Source organism: Mytilus californianus, unplaced genomic scaffold (assembly GCF_021869535.1).
Source record: "Mytilus californianus isolate M0D057914Y unplaced genomic scaffold, xbMytCali1.0.p SCAF_12, whole genome shotgun sequence".
Taxonomy (NCBI): domain Eukaryota; kingdom Metazoa; phylum Mollusca; class Bivalvia; order Mytilida; family Mytilidae; genus Mytilus; species Mytilus californianus.
Window position 1 is genome coordinate 58,914,254 of NW_026262604.1, and position 23,745 is coordinate 58,937,998.

At 31.6% G+C, this 23,745-nt stretch overlaps 2 long non-coding RNA genes across 2 annotated transcripts; both read left to right on the forward strand.

Moving 5' to 3' along the window:
• The first annotated feature begins 1,448 nt into the window (after positions 1 to 1,448).
• LOC127722108 (uncharacterized) lies at positions 1,449 to 6,786 on the forward strand. The gene is made up of 3 exons (XR_007991656.1): positions 1,449 to 1,697; positions 6,281 to 6,410; positions 6,678 to 6,786. It is a non-coding gene; the product is annotated as an uncharacterized LOC127722108 (long non-coding RNA).
• Positions 6,787 to 13,498: 6,712 nt separating this feature from the next.
• LOC127722106 (uncharacterized) lies at positions 13,499 to 23,032 on the forward strand. Its single transcript, XR_007991654.1, has 4 exons — positions 13,499 to 13,551; positions 17,555 to 17,657; positions 18,486 to 18,659; positions 22,922 to 23,032. It is a non-coding gene; the product is annotated as an uncharacterized LOC127722106 (long non-coding RNA).
• The last annotated feature ends 713 nt before the right edge of the window (positions 23,033 to 23,745 follow it).

The following is a 23,745-nucleotide window of genomic DNA, read 5'->3' on the forward strand; positions in this document are numbered from 1 at the left end:
TACTTAATATCTGTCTAAAGGAACACGGTGATAGGTTTTGTTTTCAAAAGGCATTTTTCATAAGACTGTTAAGTTTGCACGTTATTATTGTAATAAAATGCCTTATCATGGTAAGCCTTCGAGATTACAGTATATCATTGGAAAGCCAGACAGAAAAGTCAAACGTCTGACTGCCAAGATAACTTTATACAATATACTAGGGACTGTCATTGTTTGTTTTAATGATCCCTGACATCATTTACAATTTAATACACACACGTAAAACTCTTACAATTGGATAAGATGCATTGTTGGTATCGTAAGTATTACATGTATATGCATTAGTTAATATAAATATAAAACCTGAATGACTTTATTGTTGTCGAACAAAACTGAAACGATTTTTTATTAAATGAAGTGTAATGTCTAAATTAATTTTTCACATTTGTGACAGTTCTTTTTTCTCAAATTATATTGGCTTTGCAACTCGAATACGTTTATACATATTTCAATCGAAACATCAGTATACGTGCTTATTAAATTCATTACTGTATACTGTATATGAAATGTTATGAAAATGAAAAGAAATGCAACACTTTTCAAATATAAGAATACATTGTTTTTCTTGGTATAAACGTAAGGTTTATTGCTTTTAAATATATAGATATTGTTCATATTAGTGTGCAGTTGTATTCGCAAGGAATTTGTCCGTTGCTTATATGCATTTTTATAGTCAGAATTTGTATTTGCCTTATATCCAAACACGGTATGGCCTTTGTTCATTGTTGAAGACCATACGGTTTCTGTGTCATTTGGTCTCTTGTGGAGAGTTGTCTTATTGGTAATCATACCACATCTTCTAATTATAATGCGATATTAGAACTTTTTTTGTATATTTATTTTAGAAAATCTTAACTAATAGATTAATATATTCGAAAAATCCACATTTTTTTGTTACAGCGTTAATGTATTTATACATGATCCTGTATCTGAAAGTTGGTGAGTGCAGTTAAGTATCCTTAATTTGTAGACTTTCATTTCGCCTGTCCATTTTTGTTTTATTACACGGTTTTCATTTGCTTGCGTACAGTAAATCTTGAATATGTTTTTCTCTCAACCACTAGCATTCGGTTGTATTACACTTTAATGCCACATTCATCGATGCGTTAATTTATAAAACATTGTATCCAACGGTCTTTCAGAACAGTCATTGGCGTTGGTACTGCGAATATAAAACACAATTTGTAGTTGTTAAATGCAACAATAACACATGAATTACTCAAATTGCAAATCTGAAAATGACAGCTAAACTCCACCTTAACATATTTTTTTGGTTATGAACATAGTCGCAATCCATATATGAATGCCAAAGGAACAAAAAAGAAGACAATTTGATTTTAAAAAACCAAAATTAAACCTTTCTGACGAGCAAACATAAGTCAAACATTAATCATCGGCATTCACTTTAGGATAAATCATACACGTAGTTATATAAATATATAATTTTTTTTTTAAATAATCACTATCAAAAATGGATGCCAACATTTATTGAGAAAATAAAATGACAAAATTTTATAACAAATGAATAAGTGTTAAAGGAAACCTGAAAAAGACCAATGGTGTGTGTGTCTGTTTCAGAGGGAGGACAAATCTGCATGAAATGTTCTCATGTTGCCCATCCTGATTGTGGACAAGTGGAACGGTGCCAAGATTACGAGGTACATTGAATATAACATTGAGTATAATCTTTCGTATTGCGTCATTCATTTAAACATAGCAGTATTTTTTTATAAATTATTTGGAGATAATTTCAATGCTTATACATGTTATATGTACATTTCAACAGACAAATATTTTATATAACATGTATAAATAAGAGTCAAACTCCAGTTATGTAGAAAGAAATCGTCCCTGAAATCTATTTATAAATTTAACATGGTTGTTTAAAAATGTATTGAATCTATAGAAATTGAAATTAAAAGTTTATTTAAACAAGTGTATCGGTTTTGACTGTTCTTGTATAATGTCTTTGGTTCTAATGGTCTTGAACGTTTATATTTTCTGATTCAAAATTTGATCTGAAGCGTGCCTCGTGATTTTTTAGAATTAAGTTTAGTAAGCATAAAAACGGAAATCAAACTTTTTGTTTGTATAAGTGTTATATTACATGTACATTGCATATGTGCATCCATACATGCAGATGGCAAACCTTCAACTAGCTTTACAAACGAAAAAGTTGGTTTATTTGCAACAACAACAAAACATGTTGCTAGAGAAATCAATTTCAAGACGATGTCTTGTTTAGTAGACGTGTGACATGCATACACACATGTACATGTACAACTGACTGTCGAATATAAAGTCTTGCCCGTTACGTCATTTATAAGAGTAAAATTTGCTTGTCAAATGACTGGATTTACTGTCAGAGAAATAAAGTCATCTAGTATAAGGCTTCGAGGAACCTATCTGCTTTTCAAAATTCCAATTTTTTTATCTACTGTATTCTTTTTGCGGTTTGTTTCTTTCTTGTTTTCCGCAGCAGCGTTTAGAAAGCTTATCCATGAAAAGCAAATACAAATGTAAAGCAACTGTCAAAAGAAAAATGACAAGTGACACTTTAATCATGCACAGATATACAAGTTTAAAATATGTTCTTGCTAAAAGCTGTGTCTTTTCCTGAAATCTGTATCCCGTGACGTCATTACACGCAAATATGTGGTTCTTGTTCCAGCCTCAAATGCCCCAATCTCAAATGTGTGTGATTTGGCGTGATGCCGTTTTATTTTATTTGTGTCCCTTTGTTTATTCAAATCCATATGATTTATATAAGGTAGATTTGCAGTGATGACATGTGACATGGGACAAGTACACGTTGAATGTGACGGGGGTATATATGTTTACCAGCGCAGAATCCCATTTTCCCATGGAAATTGGTGTACCGAAATAAGAACACATTTTAAATATCAGTCGGATAACGCTCGACTCCTAAGATCGGAACAAAGTAAAAAATTAACACAGAGAAAAGACAAAAAACGATAAATAAAATACTGTTTTGCTTTCAAGGCTTCGTTACTCACTTGAAGAACACAAAAAAAGGATGTTTGACCAATGTGTCTACAAAATGTAAATTGACAGCCTATAATAAAGCTCGATCATAATGCTACATTTATTAAGACTGAAGCAAAGAAAAAAAGATTTTTTTTACAATTTTTTTATATTTGTGTTGTGAGAAACAGTAAGCTTCTATTTACATAGTTCAACATGCATTGAATTTTTACATGCCTCAACAGGTATTTATTTATTTGAATGTAAAAGTCGTATTGATGTCTTTGACAACAACAATATCTCCTTGATGGCGTTTTGATCATTTTGACGGCAACACACTTGACAGGGCAACCCTTGTTGAAAGAGACACTAGTAGAAAATAGAAAGTACGTCTATGACAAAATAAAGAATAGGACATAGACCTGAGGAAAGGACACAGATTTGAGGAGAATATAAATTCTAGGTTAACATATATAAGTATCATAAGTGTGCGTTTTCTGAGATATGACAACGTATATGATTAGAATTGGTTGAGAATGTCGTCAATGAAATTGCCGGCAACACCGTATTTAGAATCTGGGAATTGCGTGTCTTGTATTATTTTATTTTCTTTGTAAAAATGTCAATATCGAAACCTTTTATTATAAATATAAGAATCATAATTTAAAGAAAAGAGAAGGTAACATGTTGGCGTTTGTTGCCGTCCATTTTTACCAAAAATAAAACAAAGTCATATGATGCCCTTATAATTCACAAAATCAACATTAAATCCTGCAAGAATATATATGTTATGGTTTTTCAAATGTGCATACACTGTATTTCTATGCAATCATGAGCGTGTAGGATGACAATTTAAATCAACCAAAAAACGTGACTTAATTATGTACTATCATTCTATCTTTTCTTATTGTCATTAACCTCTAATGGCTAACATTTTTTTGAAATAATTATACAAATATTCTATTTAGGAGTGCTACGTTAGAGAATACTTAACACATTCTGGACGTGCATGGTTCGAATCAGGTTGTGCTGACACACAGGTAGTATGTTTCTCTATAACATTTAAAGTCATATCACACTATTTCTTGTAATTTTCATATTTTGCATACTTACTTAACTAAGTCATGTATGCCCGGATTTTTTTTTTTAATTTATTACAACTCCATAACGTTTTGTCGACAAATATTAGTTTATTCAGTAATTATTGATCGCAAACTAATTAACTTTCGAGTGTGTTGTTGAAGTTAAGCGGATCGTGACATTGATAAACAATCAACACACAGCACGAGGAGCTAGTGATAAATTAGGGCATTGATAGAGCCTTGAAATGTTATTTTGATATTTTCCATGCGTTCCCATTTGTAACTTAAACTTTTCCTTAACAGTTTTTAAATGATTTGTTGTATTAAAGTTGTTCTTTAAGAATCGGTTACTACTTTTTACCTTCCAGTGCAAGTTTGTTTACATTCTTTCAACACGGTTTTCCCTCACAATTGCGCTGTGCGGTGGCCAAGTTCTTAAAAGAGGTCTCGTAGTTAAGGTAACTGCATATGGGAAATATCGGTGAATTTGTGTACGGAAGAACAATAATTAAATAGAAGTACATTTATAAAGATTTTAATAATATTAAGGATTTTCTTTTACAAGAAAGTTCACGTTCACTTGATTTATAGCAAAACTTAGCCAAACAAATATATAAACATTTTCAACTTATTTTTTTAATTTGAAGTGTCATATGACTTTAAACACAGTTTACAAAAACTTCAAATGAAACAGCTTTCAAAAGTATACAGAATTATTTTGATGCTGAATCAAAAAACTATATACTATGTATCACAGTTACTAGTAAAAAAAGAAAGGTGATGCACATTGTTTTTCATTTTGAATTTTCAAATTAAAGAAATTTTTATATATAATATGAATATATTTTTTTCGTATATTTCTGACGTCCCAGTGATATAATAAAAGATATTTTTTCCACAAATGTAATCATATACTTTCAGCAATTTTAAAAAAGAAAAAAAAACATCCTTTACGGATCTTAATTCACTTATAAAAATTAATTGACCGATTTTGACATGTTATTGAATAAATATTTCAATTCTTGTTGCGCTATGGGCAGTTGAAAAGAATTCAAAATAATTTGGGTCGAGTTTGTATAGATTTTTTGTTATCACTTTAAATAATGTTTAACAAAAAAATATCATACTTATTTAAGTTACCATTAATTCGAAGATGATCAAACCGCTATTAGTTAATACTCAATTATTGTTACATTATTATATGATATAGTTTCGTTTATAATCGAGACCTTTCAACAACTGATTGATTATTGATATTTTACGCCACTGTTAGTACAAATGAATATATCAATGTGGCAAGTTGTTATTATTGGTAGAATCAGGAGAGCCAGGAGAAAAGTGTTTTAGGAAGGTTCTTCACAAAACATCTTGAGGAGCTGTAATAAGAATTTTTAAGTGCAAAAATCATAATAATAAATATTAACTATTCTGCATCGACATTGATATGAATTTATACATCATGTTGTTTTTTTATCCAAGTCACCCTTTGTTTTCTTGTATTCAAATATTCACATTGCCAGACAAAACGTCTTGACTTGTGTATGTTTATCATGTAACGTGCAAGTTGAAGACCTATCCAATGTTGTGATACGCCGAATGCCACTAATCACCAAATGTTTGCTTGCAATCAGTAAAACTATTAAAATCAGGAACGGTTACCCTACGTAGACCTTTATTTCATCTGAAGGTTGGGTTTCTTATGGATTCCCATGAAGTTCATGAAACACTCTCTTTGCTTGTTACTTTCATTTTCATCCTATTATTCGAATGTTGAAATTTTAATATGTTGTGATAATATGTTTGTTGTCTCAATTGACACTTAGTTCGTATTGGTCAATTGAATCTTTTCTGAGATATATTTAGTAATGAGTTTGTTTATTTATTTCATGGACATTATATGCAAAACATTAAAATATAAGAAATATAATATATTGCCATTTTGCTCTTTCAAGTTTTCAAAATTCTCTGTTTAGGGGTAGCATAACCACATGTAAATTCAAATTTAATAATATAAGTGAACACCCGAGAATGTAATCAACAAACGTTTGTTGCGTCCGTCTGTATTATGTAATTTTACGCAAATAAAAGGCCATGTAGTGTATGCTTTTTGTATTCTTTACATTTGGTAAATTGTGCGGTTAACAGGTATCTGAACTCTGTACTATCATCTTTAGAAATGTAAGTCTGACCCTGGAATAATCTCATCCGGATTTGGAAGAAGACAAACAGAAAGTTTGACAGTTTGCGAAAAATGTTGCAACGACACAGCTATTTGTAATGCAAGAGGACTATGTGGTGACATAAGTAAGTTTAGTTACAATGAAATAGCCTTTTGAAATGTATTTGATGAATTTACACCCAGAAATACTATCACAATTTTAACAATGAAATTCACACTAAACCAATTCTGTAATTTCGGATAAGGTAGAAATTTGACGCCATATATTCATTTGCAGGACAAAATCCAGAAAGATTATTATAATCTGTTGCATAAAATTAAAAAAAAAATGTACAGCAACGTTTGTTAGTGCAGGTGTATGTCATTATGTCTTTCAATATTTCTTTTTGTAGGTTTTCAAATACAAGGTCCAATTTGTTTTCAGTGTCCAGATGCTTTAAAATCGAATGATTGCGATTTAATAACAACGTGTTTCAAACATGAGGTATTATTTAATGACAATGCACCACAAAGAGATTCAAAATGGGTACAGTTTCCTGAAGTGATCGTGTTCGCATAAATCGGTCAAGATTTTGTTATCCAGACTAGGTTCTTTCCCGAGGGAATTGAATGCGATCTAATTGCACTACAAAAGTATAATGGTTTCAATAAAACATCACTGAATAGTGTATATAGTACAAATTCTAGCTTTCTTAAAAGCTTTGGAGTTTTTCGCTGTATCATAACATTAAGTAGGATTTGGTTAATGTGGTTATTTAAGTATATGAAATGTGTTATGAATCTCCTTTGTGAATACTCATAATTGTAGTATTATAAGCCGGCCTTAGATGTAAAGAATAATGGTATACTGTAGTTTGTCCATGAACACTTCCTAAAAAAACGTCAGTCCAATTTGCCTCAACAAATACACATACAATTTAAAGGAAAATTTATGATTGATAGAAAAAATCTTCGTTTTGATTTTCAGAGATACCGTTTAATTTTCAAAATTTATGATTTTTCATTCCACAGTTATGGGACCTCCACGGTCATAATGATAAAAGGCAATAGTCTACAAGCTATGCACTATATATAGAATGTTTGGATCAATTAAACTACAAACTTGTTACTGTTGTTCGTACTGGTGAATCTAGACTCGCTTTGGATTTTGAAGATTTTATCGTTTGTTGTTCTAGAGTAATGGAACTTTACACAGCCAGTTTTGATGCAATATTTATTTGCATATAGATATCATCATGCTTTGTTACTTCACAGTAATTTTATTGACTTGTTATTGGATGTCTTCTGAATATTCCGGATCATTATCACAATTTCTAATTCACAATTCGGGGGTATGATGTGCTCTTGGCGTAGCTATTTTTTCCTATAGCATATGATTTTATGACATGAAATGCATGTATTCCATAATTCAGGAAGATCATCGACAGTACTTTGTATTTTAGGTGTTGGTGCATATGCATATATAGTCAGATGAGCACTCATCTTTGCCCCTCCTTTTATTCATCAATATGAATTTGACGCGACATTTTATAGCAAGATAAATCAGTTAAGGCTAAATTAGCCATTTATCGGGTATCGTATCGGATATTGAATACCCATTCTGTAATTTTACCATATTTTATATCATCTCCTGTCCGGAACAAGTTCTCAATTATGTATCTCATTCTTGCCAATAGAACCTTCCCCACATCATAAAGCAACCAATGAAAACTGTTATTTGTTATGTAATAATTTCAAGATGTCATGAATATCGTATGAAACTAATATCTTCGCACCGTGATGCGATGCAACAAATACTTTGTTCCTGTGTAAATGGTCATTAGAATAAAGAACAAGGAATAATACATGTTCCTCATCATTAAATACTTTCTTTGCCATATTAATCAATAAAATGTTATGGGTATTTTATTGATCCAAACATACATACATTTTTTTTTTTCAAACGTAAATGAATTTAAAGTTTACATTTAACTTGTAAGTCATAAGAATATTGTTTGTTTTGTCTGGTGAAACCCGAATGCTACTCGACCAAACCTGAACTGTTCTCAATAAGTTCACGAGAATGGTAAAACTTAGCCATTCGAGTATATAAAATTTATTCAACTTTTTTGTAAATTTGAAGTTTCATATGGCATTGAACCAGATTTCAGTTTGTCGATAACGCAATGTTCTACCAACTTGTTCTTTTGTCGACATAGTATCAGGAAGTAAGGATAAGATCTATCTGTTGACATTTTTCAGAAATGCTTCCTGCAGAAGAAACGAAATTCCTTCACTCACCGATATCATTGGTCATCAGGATGTGCTTCTGAAATTGTGGTATAGTCGTAATTTTCAAAATTGTTCAAAATTTTAAATAATATCAAGTTCATTTAACCTTGAATGATACCCTTTATGTATAATTTTTAAAAAAAATACGTGTTGAAAATACATTACAAAAATATTGAGAAAAATGACAAAACAGAAGCTTGGTGAACGTCATGGAGTAATTACATCAGGTGTGTTGACTGGAGAAACTTATTGATGATTTACTGCAGACCAAGGTTGGTTTTGGTGATTTAAGCATTTACCATCAGGAGTTATGCCTCTTATTAATACAGAAGGATTTCTACGGGTATTATTAAGGTACCGGTCGATCATTTGATTTAGTTTTGAACACAACTGGATTATGATGTTTTAGGGGATATTTCCCGTAGTTGCATTACAATCTAGATTATTTTATATGTGATATTGAAAGTATCATTATATGACTTCTTTTTTTTTTCTAAATTCTAACACATTGGTATGAATTATGAAATACAGGTTACATTCCATTTGAATTTTGATTTTTAAATTTACCGTTTTAGAGTGGTATCTGTAACTTCTTAATCACCTAATTCTAGTATGTTTTGTGCATTGCTGCTTTCGTTTTCGTATTTTACGGATTTCTAAATACATGATATATTGATATTGAGCGTAGCTGATGAAAGTTTTTTCAAAAACACGTGTTTTATTTATGAAATTATTATCGAACATTAGTTATTTCTAATTTATTTTGTTTACATTCCGTAACTCTAGTTATTAATTATTAAATATGTTGTTAGACATTTGATAACTTTCTCTTTTTCTTTTTTCATGCAACTTTCTTGTTGACCTATTCATCCTATAAGCATACTTCGTTAAGAAATTGTTAGGAAAGAAGTATAATACATTACAGTAAGACTTATGTAATCAGGATTTTAGTTGCCACATCGATATAACTATACATTTAAATTCAATTCAAATGTAAGTGTTACTAAGTACATACATGACATAGGTAATCAATGAACATATTAGTATATTGCATGGGAACGGTGAAAGGGGACATTGTTTCGATGTAATTGCTTGTTAAATAATTCTCGTGATAAATCTATTCTTGAATTTTTGGTAGTGCCAATTTCTACAACATTTTCAATCTGATGATAGACTTTGCAACTACTGCTGCGATGGAGATCTTTGTAATACAGAATGTAAATATCATAGTGTCGACTTTAATACCACAAAATACAACTATGTATCATTGGAAACCTCGACACAAGGCAAGTGTTATATTGTAAAAGTGTACTGCATGCAGTCATGTGTCCTTCATATGAAAGCATGAATGTATAAAAATCCTATTCACAAAGATAAGTATTTTGTATATTGGAATATCGTATCAATAAAATTATTGACTTTAAAAAACATAGTTATTAGTCTTCTGGCTGATAGGAGAAATGCCGTCTTTTTCGTTCTGTTGTGTCCAAATTATACATTCAATGAATTTTCCTATCCAGTGAAGAAAAGAGAGCTCTAACATATTTTGAAACAAACGTTTCTTAAGTTATCACATAAATAGTGATTAATTTGTCACAGCATTATTCAATCTAGGAATTTTAGGCTATTTGTAGTGTACACCTTCAGTACATGGATATATTAGTAATAAACTTTAGAGAAAGGAAACGTATTGAGATTCAAATATCTTCAAGCATAAATAAAAAGATGTGGTATGAGATTCAATGAGACAGCTATCCATAAGTGTGTAAACAGTAAACAATTATAGGTCAAAGAACGGCCTTAAACACGAAGCCTTGGCTCACACCGAACAGCAAGCTATAAAGGGCCTCAAAAATTACTAGTGTAAAACCATTCAAACCATTCAAACGGGAAAACCAACGGTCTAATCTATATAAAAAACGAGAAACGAGAAACACTTATGAACCACAACAACCGACAACCACTGAACAACAGGCTTCTGACTTTGGACAGGTGCATAAAAAATGCAGCGGGTTTGAACTAGTTTTTTGGCGCAAAACCCACCTCCTAACCTGGGACATTGATGAAACGGCAAAACGAAAGAACAAACTATGCAAAACAATAACGAAAAAAAATATGAGAAACAGCAACAAAGACAACTACTCGATTACAGGCTCCTGGCGGGACAGGCACATATCGAATATGACAGGCGCCAACCTTCACATTAACCTGAAAAATAGAACAAAAGGCTTATTTTAATTTTCAAGAATACTTTTCAGGAGATAAACTATACTGACCTGGGTAATTCGCGAATTAAAAAAAAAACATCGATTCCCTTAAAAAAAAATGTTTGTACAACACAATAAAAAAACTTGATTTAAGTTCGGGAAATATACCCTCCGGCTCACTCCCCCCCCCCCCCCCCCACACACACAACCACCCCCCTCCTCCCCCCGCCGCAACCCCTTAATTGTTGACCTTTGTTAGCATTTATGGCAAACAACAAAAAAGATAAAAAGAAACTGTAAACAACAAAATGGATCAGCAATACACGATATACATAAAAATGGCCGTTGTTGAAGGTGCACATATATCCAGGAGATCGACACATGCTCTTTAGAGCCTCTAGTCTCCATTCATCTTTATATTATATTTTATTTTCTTTAAATGGATATGTTATTATATTTGTATACTACTACAACGGTATCGTTTACTTTTACTTCTACTTATAACTGTAAAAAAAATTCCTTTACAGAACAAACTTCACTTCAGATAACAACTGAAAATATTACAACTGTCAATTATGAACTTCTTCCCTGCGAAAATCGTATTTTAAATGGTATGTTTTTTCTCCATTTTCGATACAACAAAAATCTCTTCAGTAATTTTACTTTTACTTTTACAGATTTGTATTTCTTGATTAAACACCTTCTGGGGCACAACATATATTTTTCCGTATTTAGGGTATATTGAACGTAACGTTTCTCATTCGTTACACTTATACTAGCCGTTTTGTTTTTAATGAACTTAAACTAGCCCTTCATCTCCGCTTAATTCTATGCAGACGGTGTTTGGGTCTCTGAAGTAAAGGAAAGCCGATTTGTACTTATTATCAGGGGTAATGTTCAGAACACGATCTACATGTGGTAATCTCTAATATTAAACGGCTATGTCTAAGATTCGAAAACTGTATACAGAATTTCAACACACGTGATCGGCCTATCCAAACAAACGAGCAACGTTAGTGGTTAGAACTTGTGATATCCTTTTGATAATTTTTATCATTTTCGAGAATGGTGTTTATTCAAATCGTGTCTACTGTATAGATATGTGTCTTTTGTAAATGCAAGGCAAATATCGTTTACTGATGTTAAAATCTTATAACTTTATTCAGAAGGTAAATCCATCAAGGTAGATGCGTATCAACATTCAGTAAAAATTGCAATATTGAGAATAGAACACAATCGGTTAATTAACAGATCAGATGATTGTTTTGGTCTATAAAGAACTAAGAAACAACTGTATCGATCGGTGTTTTGATTTATTTTTTAACCGAGTTGCTGTACTGCTGTAGATATATTCACATTTCACTTTATTTGCTTATTTCAAATGTCTTCTGTTTTTTTGTTGTTTTTTTTTTTGCAGATAGTGGTGAGTAAAGGTCAGTTATCTTTTACTTGTGCAATCGAAAGAAACACATTTTATATAAACAGACTGGTAGTTTATCCTAATACAATATGGTGTATTCGTATAATTTAATTAACGCTTTCATCCTCCATTCAATGTTCCGAGGGGCCTCGGTGGCCGAATGGTCTAAGTAGTGCAAATACTGTTACCACTAGCCAGTCAACACTGGTGTTGTTAGTTCGAATCCCGCTCGTGCGGGTGCACTCGACTCCAATCTTAATTGACTAGCATTTTCCAGTTTTCCTACCGAACATGCCGAAGGTAGCTGGTTTTCTCCGGGGACTACGGCTTCCTCCGCCAATAAAAACTGGCCGCCACGAAATAGCTCAATAGTGTTGAAAACGGCGTTAAACATCAATCATTCAATCAATCAATCATCAATGTTCCGTACAAAAGTAAAAAATCTTTAGAAAAAAAAAGCAACTCTTTTACTTGAATGGAGATTGCAAAACTAATGTTCAGTACTCATCGGAAAAAAGATGCGAACAGTTATAAACGACTTAACGACTTAACGTAACAGTAAATCTGGCAGCCTGGTAGAGGTAATGCGCACACACGACATAATAAGTCGTTCGAGGATATTAACTATATATGGTTCGACAATCCGATAGTATATTTTTGAGTAGCATATTGTTGAATAATATACGGCCAACGTAAAATGTTTTTGAGTGATTGGAGGGGAATCATACAATTAATTACATTTCAAACTATAGTTTAAAAATCTGCTTTCATGATAGGAATCAGTAATGAACTTTTACAAACTATTAAAATGTCTGCTCCCATCTGAAATTTAGAAGGTCGTTTCATTCATCATAAAATGAAATGTCAGGCTACCTCAAACTGTTTCGGTGAAGAAGTAAACGTTATTGCAAACGTTAATGTAAAATAACAGCATATAGTAATATTTGTCCAACTGTTTTTTTTTAAAGTTAGAATTCTACCAAAGTCTATAATTAATGTTGATGTATTGTAGATGTTTAGCAGTTTCGCTATTTATAATTCAATGTATATTACAAAATTTTGATTTTAAAATTCCTTATTTGGCTTTTTCATGTTATTCAAGAAAACTTAAAGCTCAAATTGAATCTTTATGTCCAGGAATGCGAATATAATTGGAACTAATATTTTCTCAGAAGTATACAATAAAAAGATGTGTTATGATTGCAAATAAGACAAATATACACCAGAGATTAACTAACGTCGGGGTTAACAACTTTTGGTATATGAAAGACAATTTATCAGTCTTGAATAGCACTTTTGGTCGACATTTATTGTAGATCGGCAGTGGGTTGCAAATGTGACTAATTATTCATCACAATATAGTATAAGGTAAGTTGTCTTGACCAACTATCATTTTTAAGACATTGGTTGTATGCACCGATACAGTGTTTTCCTATTTGTTCGATAGTCATCGCACTTCTAAGATGTTGCCTTTATAGTGTAAAGACTTGCTTACCCATAATTGAATATAAGCTTTGAAGTCATCCATGAGAATATGAGGGGCAGGTTATATGATCAGATAAATAATAATTTAAGTTTTAGGGATACACTGATAGCAACTGCCTAATTGATGGACAGTAATTTAAATGTTCGTGTCCCCAATAATTTCTGAAACACCTCCAGCTCTATGATAGTCCTCCTTCAAAAACAAGTAAAGGTACTAGAAGTAAGTAAAATATACTTTAAGATGTCTTCCTTAAACAAAACATTTTCACATTCTATTAATTAGATTTCATGATAAAAACATGCAACAGGTGTAAAAAAGACTGAACGAAAAATGTAAAGTCAAGAAGATGTTTTGTTTCAGCAGAATGAGACCTAGTGGTAATTTGTACACTGTTAATGGCAAAGATTTCCCTTTTGCACAAGTTGATGTTAAATTTGACTAATCTGATTTGAAATTCATTGCGAAAAAAGAAATGTATGATGCCTTTGTTTTGTAATTCTAATTTTGAGTATTTTTTTCCATACGATTATACAAAATCAATCAAAATTGTATTTGAAGGTTTACAAGGAAGATAAAATACGAGTCGTTGTAATTTGAACCATTGCTGTTTTCTAACCAACTGTTTGTTTGATGACAAGTGTTATTGAGAATTACCATTCAGAAACGATGTTGTCAATCGTGTGACACAGAAAAAAATCTTCCTAGCTTTCTTGTATGTGATGGGGCTTTTTTTACTCTATTCTAAATTTTTCCTGTCATGTTTTTAATTCGGGTCATTCTTTGTATGTAACCATGCGGTTTCCCTTGCAATTCATGTGTTTGGTGTTGTTATTGTGGCAATACTCATCATCTCCATACCCCTATTTTTGGTTTATTTCTGCAACAAATGCTGCAATTACCACATTTTTAATTGAAAAACAAAGAGGATTTGAAATACAAGGATCAACTATGATATGAAAAGGACCAATGTGAATGAATATAGAAGCTTTAGGTTAATTAAATACAGAAGATATGAAGATATGATGCACGTGAAGTTAGCGACACCTTGAACCATTTGTTTTTAGGTCCTGAATATTCAACCGGGTACTAGGAATCGGTTCGATATTTAAATACTTCCTGTCAAAAACATAAAAGTTTAGATATTGGATTACAGAAAAAAAATGATAGTCAGAGTTTAAAGGAGTAAAAGGACATTTGTGGCCTCTACAAGTTATTGTAGATTTTCGTTGTACAAATATATAAACCCTTACGTAAATCACAATTTTCTCTGTTATGATACGTAGATTTGTATCACAAAAAAAATGAAATCAAAGATGGACTTATCAAAAACATAATGCTTCAATTTATCGGCAATTTCTACATTCCCTTTTTGATCTTACTGTCTGATATTTTTCTAGATCATGGAAAGGACTTGATACTCGAAAATTTTAGGAAATGACGTTGAGTATCAATGCACAAACGTCGCGAGTTCGTGTCCATCAGCGTCAATTGACCAACGAAATGCACGCGACTTCATTTTTACAACCAAATAACTTTGAAAGGTTAGGTAAACATAAAAATAGTTTTACTTACTATCTCATTTTATTTAATATTCTGAACAACGAAAACACATACTGTTGATACAAAATACCGATGAAAAGAATAATGGCATTTTATATCTTTTACTGACTTTATCAGCTCGAACATCACCTTCCCTGGTGGGCTTGCTTGATATTTTTGCTGATTGAGTCAGTATCAAAAACACAAATTCCATTATTCTTTTTATACTAAAACAAAGAGGGACTCTAGGAACATTATAAAATATAAATAGATGTAGCTATGAAAAGCCAAAAAAAAATTAATTCCGATTGACTAAATATCAAAAATTTAGTATGGTAAAAGGGCCCAGGGTGTTGGCTAGATCGTCCTGATCTTTCAATCTTCATAATATCATGCGTAAAATTTGCTTACATATTTATATGCAATTGACATCCTGAGGACTGTTTGAACGAATGAAAGATCCGGGAGGTCAAACCCGACTGTTTTCCATCGATATTAGGTTTTTTTCATAGTTATATGACACTTTAAGGCCCATGAACGTATCAAATAGGACATTGTCGTGGACATCCTTTTGATAGTAAATATATCTTTGTCTAGTCAAAAACATTTTCATAGACCTTCATACACATTGAATACAAAGTATTTCAACAAATTTGTCATAATAAACAGAGCCTCTAGCCTTTGTTAGTCTTGTATTATTTTTAATTTTAGTTTCTTGTGTACAATTTGGAGTTTAGTATGGCGTTCATTATCACTGAACTAGTCTATATATTTGTTTAGGGGCCAGCTGAAGGACGCCTCCGGGTGCGGGAATATATCGCTGCATTGAAGACCTGTTAGTGACCTTCTGCTGTTGTCTGTTCTATGGTCGGGTTGTTGTCTCTTTGACACATTCCCCATTTCCATTCTCAATTTTAGATGAGTTGAAATTACATTATAACTTTCTATGTGCGTTCCTGGTGTAGGTCGGTCATGAGGTGCGATTCGGACGGAAGAGGTTTTTACAGTGTTTACCCTTGTATTTATAGTTTACTTAATTCAAACTCAATTGAGAAAATGTTTACAATATATTGAATGTACTATCATCCTCAAATCTTTATTTTCACGTAAATGTACTATGTGTTTGGGTTGCTTACCCAATTTTGTCATTATAACAGAAGATATACAACTGTCATACAAATGGGAGATTAAGGTAGCTATACAAACAGGTTTAACCTACCATTTTCTTCGAAAAATGCCTGTACCAAGTCTATATGACAGTTGTTTTTCCCTCGTTCCGTTGGTTGTTAACGTTTGACTTTGTCAGTTGGGTATTTTTGTTATATTTCCCGTTGATTTTCGTTGATTTTTTTCTGTAAAGTGAGACTTAAAGCCCCCCGTACATATCGAAAATGAAAATGTTCAGAGATCTTTTTTAATAGTATTAACATCTATGCTAGACTAACTGGAATCAAAATTTTATAGACATTGAAAAATCAAAAATGTCCCAATGTGATTTCAGCGGTCCCAAGGAGGCTTTTGCAATAAATCATCACTTATTCCATTGATTGATGGCGTTTGAATTTGTCAGTTTTTATCGACGTCCCCTTTTTTTGAATTTGTCTTGGAGTGCAGTATTTTTGTTTTACTAGTTTTTTTTATAAATAAAAGCAATTTAGAATTGTCAATCATGGTTTTACGTATTTATATATTTTTCATACGTTAACAAATTTTCCGCTTTAAGAATTCATTTAACTAACCATAACTTTCATTTTTATTACCGATATATTTTGAATATCAAACCGGCTACTAAAATATCTCTCCAAAATTACATCTTCCCGGTTGATCAACATGTTTGAGCCATCGCCTTTCTGTATTTGTACTAAAATCTTCAAGACAGCATTTTGCAAAAATGAAGATCACAGGCAAGTTTTGCTTAATGCCACCCGTCGGTGATTGGCGGGTCCATCCGACCTCCCGCCTTTCCGGAAATATGAGCAAAATCTTATTAGAGAGTGTAAACAACAACAACAAAAAAGAAAACCCGCTTGTTTACCGTCCTCTACCTACAAAGGTCACTACCCGATGCAAACGTTGAACGCTTGATTTAAACAGGACATCTCTTTTTATGTTCGGAAAGAAACATTATGATACCTACCCACAAATCTGACCAGGAAGAGTGGTTCTAATAGGAGATGATGCTCCAGCTCGGATCGCTCTCAGGGTTACTAATGCAAGCCATCAACCAACAACCCGCACCTCATCCTCCTTGAACGTATATACAATGCATACACGTTATGATCTGACAAATAACCAGTTTGTAAATGATTAAATATATACAGATAAACTTCTCGTGTATTTTATTAGTTGGGCCGCTACTTGTGTGATTGGACCTCCAGATGTATACCCAAATTACGGTGACTTGCATGGTGCATGGGCACCCTCAGATTATGGTGATAATAGCATAACGGTACTCTAAATTGTCTTTATTTTAATTTTTCTGTAAACGGATTAAAGATTAAGATTTAAAAAGAAAACATAAAATAAAATAAAAAATATTTCACATGCCTAATTGCATTTTGTTGAAAGACGTTATCTAACGCAGTGATATTCCTTATCGCTCGAAATTAAGTTCTGAAACAGACTTTACCGACTATCTAAATACATAATGTGAATATTACGTTGTTTCGTGTATATCGAAAGCAATACATTGTAGCTACATGTTGGCTTATAAGATCAAAAGGCTGGTTTTATTGATGAGTTTTACAACCCCTTGGTTGAAGCCACTGCTATCGAATAACTCATATTCATAAAATGTTAGAATCACTCAAAACACTAAGGTTTGTCTAAACTAGGCACACATTTGCTCGAATATTTCGGAAACTCTAGGTTTCCGTTGTTCTTCAAAATCACTAAAGCTACACTTTATAAATTACATACCTCCGAAGCGCTTTTTTTTTGGAATACACTTTCATCAGGGACGCTCAAAGTCGAATATTTTAAAGCCAAGGATGTATAAGAACCGAAAGAATTGAAGAGCTAAATGTCCAAAAAGGACGTAAAAATAATACCGAAATCCATCTAAGTTCAACTTCATCATGGTATAGGATTGAGTATTCAAACTGTTTTGACTCGAATGCCACTGATAATGGTTTTTATGCGATACGCGCGTTTGGGTTATTAAAAGATTAGCCTAGTATCTTTGAGAATACAGATATGTTTACTTTTATCTGATAGGTTAAAATGATCACTTAAACTACCGAATTTATTTGTTAAGCATTCTCTGTACTTTTTAAAGGTATCGTTTGAAAAGGAAATGTATATACAAACTATAAATTTATACGAGACATATGGAGCTGGAGGTGTTTATAATATCACTGTCAAAAATCCAAGTGGGGATTGGTATGCAGTATGGGAAACTAACAATACGATACAGATAACCAAAAGCCGGATTTTTTGTCCTTCGTTCAAGGTAAATATTTGGATGTGTGTGAAAATTGCAATCAAAGGATATTGGTACTCTAAAACATAACTTCGAATTAATAACAAATATTTATCTCAGAAAACACTTTAAATGTTGTTTTTCATATTAACAGTGATGAAAAGGTTGTTAATGATCTATTATATACCTCTATGGAGTTATCTTCTTTTAGTACGATAGGTCTTTCTTTTTAAGAATCAACCCGGACGATACCAAGTTTCAATGAAATTTGCTTTAAGGCATAAAAATATGACCTGATTAAAATGCAAAATGTAATTTACCTTAACATTTATTAGTTATCGTGTGTTGTTGGCAAATGGGGTCTTAATTTTTAATTTTCCATCTTTGATAGTTGTAAGGCAGAATCCATCCTTTCCTCTACTTATTAAGACTCAAATACCAAAAAATCGTCCTTGACGCGCATTTTAACTTTCGAAACAAGTAAGTTGAAGTTTTGTTAATTTATCGCTACAATAGAGAGACAGTATGTGAGATGAATTAAATTATTCCAAACTTTTCATAACACTTAAAACAAGCAAGATTTAACACATTCGTGTGTAGGATTTTGAAAATCGTATTGATTCACACTGTATTGGAAATCATATTAAGTCTTTGACGTATTGGTATGCGTTTGTCGTGTTACATGTACATGTATCACGACTTCGTGCTCTCTTCGTGCCAGTTCTTAACTTTTTACACATATACATATATTTTTTTCTCTATCTAATGATCAAATGACCAAACTTGTCTTATTTTCCTCAAAATAACATCTACGTCCTTTATAATAATTATTTTTAGAAAGGGAGGGAGTATAATATTTCATCCTGGTTCTCAAAAAGTTTTGTTGCCAGACAAAACCGGGAACACAATATTCTGAATAATTAGTCAAAAATTGTTGTAAAATAATCTGCTTTTCCGCAATCAATAATCAGGAAGAAAAATTAAAAAATAGCATCCCCATTTCATTTTCTAAGTTGATACAATACATTACTTACAAAGTGACTTTTATTTGTCATACAACTTAACAAATCATTTGTGTCTTGCTACATGCAGTTATAGTAATAATTTTATTGTAACTGGATAATGATTTCTAAATTTATATCTAGAATAATTAGTGAGTTTATTTCACATAATGCATAAGCCGTATGGCGTATTAAAACCTGAACGCATTAGAACGGAATATTACAATTTAGTGTCGGTAAAATAGGATGCAATTTTTTGCAGAAAATAATATTTTTTGACGGTATATAAGTCTGATAAAGCATATTTTAAGGTTCTTCCTGTCGTATAACACACTTCGAGGTGTCAGAATTGCCCAGAGAAGACTTCCCAAAGGTAATTTTTTCATTTGATCAGATCAATCCTGACACCCCTCCCTACCTTCCTTTATGCATTATCTCTAACGTATATGACCATTCCCTATCCAATATACCCTCATTTTCAAAAGGCAGTCCTTATTTTCCAGATCTTCATCCCAGGACGGTCTCTATTGCAGGACCTCCATATTGATTTTATTTTTAATTTGTTCTCATCCTGAATAAGCATAACATACTTCCCTCTGGATGTTAAACAACCAACAATCAATCAAACTATCAATCAATCAATCAGTACTTTTCACCGCATTGTTGTTGACTGCTATCTCCATTGATCTCATTTTCCAGTGGCAGTCTAAATTAATCAATTCATATCAATCGGATCAGGAAAGGGTAATTTTCCTCACAAAAAGATTATTAGTAAGCGATTACTTATTTTATCTTTATTCAAAACTGAAAATAAATTGTATATACAACAAATCAAATATGAACATCTATGAAAATTGCTTAACTTTTTATGTTTTAGCCTGAAAAGGTTCTTTATATATGTAAACTTTTTAAAGTTTTAAATTGTTTGGCTATGTCAGAAAAAAAGGCAATCCACATGCATAGCTTTACTATTCATACATTAGCAACACTAAATGCCGAATTATATGACATTACGTCTTTTATAGCAGATGAATGTATGCAACTTCTAGAGAGTTGACCATTTTCCTAAAGATTGGGAATATAGAACTGCAACAAACGTTTAATTCGTGTTTTTACTGATTCTTACATATTTTACAAGTGTTTTAGGCAAGGCGAACAAGTACTTCAACATAAAGTATTAATAGATAACGTACACGCTGCAATATTTACTCAGATGGTAACTTTTCAACTATACCTTAAACTACAAGTAGCAACTTTCAAAGGTTTAATAATACTCACTGTATGGTTAAATTGTATTTATAAACAACTTTATTCCTTCTGAATCAACGTTTGGTTGTTTCAAAATTATTTGATTCGAGCGTCACTAATGAGTCTTTTGTAGACGAAAGGCGCGTCTGGCGTACAAACAAACTTTTCTCTTGGGACTATGAAGAGGTTTTTGTTATTGATAAATGGAAAAGGTACATTTTGAGAAAAAATGTGTCACGATTAAAACAAAAATCCATCATACTATTATAATTTATCTTTTTCAATGACAACGTTGCGCCCAGAAAATGTAAACGTTATCTAAGGATTAGTGATAATATTTGACTGTTACGTCTTTTAAAGTGAATTCATTAGACGATTGTTCAGATTAGAAAAAAAGAAATGGTGTTTTTTGGAATCATTTGGTTAAATTGCATGCAGCAATCAGGTCACCCAAACTTTTATCATTAAAAAAAAAACACGAAATTAAACACTTTCATTTCTGTGTGATTTCATTTTTGGGCAACATTTATGCTCAATAGTATGTTCAAATATGTTTGAGTCAGTCAGACGATTTTTTTTTTGTAATTGCGTCATTTTACTAGATTTTTTATAAATACAAAAATGATGTATTACGATAACTAACAAAACATGTGATCAAGTTAGATTGTAATGGGTATACTTGATTAACTTGAATTCCACATGCTTGTCAGTAATAGAAATAAAACTACTAATGATTCATGTCCCATTTGCTTTCTATGTTATATTTCAATTGCAGGCAGTCATAGCTATTATATATAGAGTATAAATAAAAAAAAATAGTAATTTCAAGTCACAACTATACATTATCCTGACTTGTGCTGAGTAATTGCTTATAAGAGTTCCCTGGTCCCCAGGTGTTAATAGTAAAAAAACAGGTACATCTGATCTAAACAACAGGGCAATTTATTGAATATTTTCTCAAATGATAACCTTTTGAACTGTGTACCTTAACTGCATAAGCAATATTTAAAGGTTTGATAAAACTTACTGTATAGATAATTTGTATTGATCAATACAATATTTCCTTCTGAATAAACTTTTGATTGACTAATAAAGAAGGTACATTTTTGGAGATAATATGGCACGTTTAAAAAATGCATCATACTGTTATAAATTATCCTTTTCAATGTTAAAGTTTCGTAAAGAAAATGTAAACACTACGGGTTGGTGACACTTTTTGACTGCGACGTCTTTAAAAATGAAGTTATAAGATTGTTTAGATTTGAAAAAAAAATATTGCAATTTTCTTGAACAATTTGGTTAAATTAACATGCAGCAAGTATGTGTAAAACATGTATCAGTAAATAGACAACACAACATTATTCACTTTTAATTTATGTGTGAAAACCTATAATTATCTATAAAATAAAAAAATAAAATAGGATGTTTTCAAATTACAACCCTCAAAATGATAATATAGAATATTTCAACCTTGGTAATTTAGCATGCAAACAGGTAAGACTTTTACTGAAATTTCAATTTTTGCATCATTTCAGACTTAAATGAAATGAACATTTATATTATGACTGATATATAGCAAACAGAAAGCTTTTGATCAAATCATCTTGTTTGTTTTCATGTTTAATTGGGTGTCTTTTTGTATTATTTTCACTTTTATTTTTAAGTTAGACAAAATAGCTATATGTATAAACGCTTGAAATTGCAGAATTTTACATAGGAAGCAATGAACCGTGACATTATTAATTATTTTACTGTCTTCATGATGTATAACTACGAACAAATAAAACGTTTAAAACTAAAACCGACATTTAACGTTATCTAAAATAGTACCTTCTCAAACAGATAAAAATAAATACATAATTGACGGTAAATTACACAGCAATAATTGCCTAATTTAACATTCATTACAAATGTTATATTTGTACCTTTTTGTGTGAATTTACAACACTTTGTTCCTCTGTTAAACACACTCCAATAATATATTTGCTACTTACTTATATGTATGGTTAATAGAGTTTCTGATATTTAATTTATTAATTTCAGAAACTTACATTTCGAGCAAGTGAACTACGTATTCAATCCATGACGTTCAATGTGTATTATGAACTAGACGCAGTTGAAATAACTGGAACTTATTAAAGGAACTTAACAGTTGCTTGTTCTTCTATATATAGGTCTATAATTTCTGATCGTTTATAATTGGTTTGACCTACAATCTGAATCGGTACGAGGACAACTGATAGGTCTGACGTAGTAAACTATAAGTTTACCATGGTTTAAACCTTGTAAAACACACATCAGTCAATCAATAATTTATATTATGAATGTCATGCAGAGTCTGCAAGAATGCAAACGGAAAATTGTTAAAGATAAAAAAAAAAAAAATACAGAGCAATTTGCAAGACCATGGTAACCAAAGCTATGAACATACAAAAAATTAATAAAATGCATCTTGCTATGAATGCATCAACCGCCATGCCAATCCTCCCTCGGTAAAAATGTCACAATCTGGAATAGGACGTAATCTGTGCAATTACAATACAGACGACTTTACTATTTCCTAAATATATTTTGTCCTTAAAGGAACACACCCTGTTAAACATGTCGTGCTTCCGAGGCGCTTTTCTTGATTGCTTTTCACAAGGAACTCTCAGACCATATATTTTTATGAAAGCTAAGGATGTACGATTACACATTGTTTGATTGACATTATGAACCTATCGATCAGTACAGTGTATTAATTTTGCAAACATGAAAGTTTTACATCGTTACAGCTCCTTTTTATAAATCCAACATTTTGATACAAACTTAGCCCGATATTGACTATTAGAAGTAATATCGAAGTGTTAAGAGAAGATGCACAGATA